Source organism: Hipposideros armiger, unplaced genomic scaffold (genome assembly GCF_001890085.2).
Source record: "Hipposideros armiger isolate ML-2016 unplaced genomic scaffold, ASM189008v1 scaffold_63, whole genome shotgun sequence".
Classification (NCBI taxonomy): Eukaryota; Metazoa; Chordata; class Mammalia; order Chiroptera; family Hipposideridae; genus Hipposideros; species Hipposideros armiger.
In genome coordinates this window covers 360,980-363,250 of record NW_017731413.1, presented here as the reverse complement: position 1 = coordinate 363,250, position 2,271 = coordinate 360,980, and the positions used below count along the sequence as shown (strand labels likewise).

General features: G+C 32.0%; 1 protein-coding gene across 1 annotated transcript in view; it reads left to right on the top strand.

Annotated features, from left to right (window-relative positions):
- The window catches only part of GAS2L3 (growth arrest specific 2 like 3), a 39,409-nt gene that overhangs the window by 30,097 nt on the left and 7,041 nt on the right, over window positions 1-2,271 (top strand). The window lies entirely within an intron of this gene.

Sequence of the window (2,271 nt, the reverse complement as noted above, 5' to 3'; positions counted from 1 at the left end):
GAAGAGACCTTACTTAATACTTCTGGGCCTGAAGATTCCATCAGCATTCCAAAATCTTGCTGTCAACATGAAGAGCTGCACGAAGCTGTAAGTAGTTGCCACATTGATGTGGTAAAGCCTCATAGTTTGCCACAGGTGATGATATGTTTAAAAGAAAATGTTCCTTATTTAGAATATACACCAGTACTAATTTCCACTCCCTTGTTATTTCAAGGCAGTATATGATAAAGGTGACTTTTTGTTGCTCGTGTATGATGAGGAATGGATGTGTATTTGAGAAGTTTGGGGCAAAAAAGCTGGAATCCATCATGAAGCATACGATAGGCCACAAGATTTTATTGATTCTTTTTTTAACATGGTGGGGTTATAATCTGTTGCAAATTGTAAGGATTACTCTCATGGTCATGTAGAGGTTATTATTGGTTTTATGGTAATGCAAGCATAAGATGAGAACCTGAACTTGAGCAGTAGTAGTGGGAATGAAGCAAGAGGAACAAATATACAACATATATAGATGGCAGAATTGACAGGAATGCTAAGGCTGGTAAGGGTGGAGAAAATCTAGGATGATTTCTAGAATTTCTAAATAAATAGTACAGTGGTGCTTGGGAAATACAGGAGGAAGAAAAGTTGTGACAGCAAATTGATGGGTTTTTTCTGAACATTCCCCTGACAGAATATATGCAGGTTTGTTAGATGGTGGCTCTCAACTGAAAAGTCTTCTTATCTTTAACTGTTCATTATTATGTAGAAGTTAATATATAATAAGTTAATATAATAAGTGATGTAGGTGAACTGAGTATCAAACATTTTTTCTGCTTAGACTTGCTTAGAATTCATGGTCTTTTTTGGGTTGTAAGAAATAACAAGTCATTACTCATAAACATTTAGAAAGTGTTACTTTGTTTTGTAATAAACATCTATAGTAAAACATTTGGACAGCCGTGAAAGACATTAAGAAACTGTCAACCTAAGCAACTCTATCAGGTCAAAATATATTTTAATTATATTATTGATTTATATGATCACTGGATATCAACATGTGATGCAGTAATAATGCAGAGATAAAAAAATAAAACTTATTTTAAATCTCATGTGACCTAAAATAATGATAATTAAATAAAAAGGAAAACATTGGGGAAATATTTTTTATTAAATAGGAAATACAATGTGTTAATTTCCCTATTGTATAAAGATCATATATAGTTTGATAAGAAAAACATTTCCAGTAGGTAAATGGGTAAGGATTGTTGTTCACAGAAGAAGAAAATACAGTGTTGAAACTTGCTGATATTCAAGGAAATCAGATACACAATTTGTCGCATTAGTAAAATTTTTTTTAAATTATGAAACCTGGTGCTGGTAGATTGTGGTAAAATTATACTTAGGGATTGCTATTGGCAATGGAAAATGACGTAAACTTTTGAAAGACAAATTGACAAATAGATATCAAGGGCCATAAAAATGTTCCTCTTTCGTTTTTATTGTGATTAAAGAGGGAAAAAAGCATGAATGAAAGTGTTTATTGCACTATTATGTGAAATGGTGAAAAATTGGAAGCAGTGTAAATACTCTCATAGGACAATGGCTAGGCAAATTAGGATTCCTTATATTAGCAGAGTAATCATTTCATGTGATAATTATGAAGACTGTAGCATCAAGAAAAATGTTTATTTTGTGTAAAGTATGTATATGCAGGCAAACTGCAGAGAATGTAAATAATTGATATCAGGGTAGTGCCTTTGCAGATGCTTTTAATTCCTTTAGTGTCATAATGTTAATAGATAAAATCAGAGAGAACATTTCTTATCTCCAGCGCTTATTTCTTTTAGGCTCCTCCCCTTATTTAGATTGTGAGTTAGTGCTGATTTCTACTGCTGAATATAAGTGGTATTTGGATATTTTAAACAAAGAAAATATGTGAGTTTTCATGTCAGCATTCTTGTTATGAATATGAAAAAGGAATGCATTTCTCTTACTACATATGTGCTATATGAATATGGTCAGGACTACCTATACATATGTGATCTACAGAGGTCTTGGGGCCATGTTTAAAATAAGGTACAATTATTATCTGATTCAGTATTTAGAGTATTGTTAAGAAGTATACCACTGCAAGTCTATGTACCTGAAACTTTTCAGATAGAAAGCAGTGATGGAAGTAAATGCCTTTTTTCAAATTACTTTGGTTAATTAATGTGTATATGGTTCTAATAATTGTAAATTCTTTACCCAACTTCATTTTATTTTCAGGCATTTTATGCATGTGGG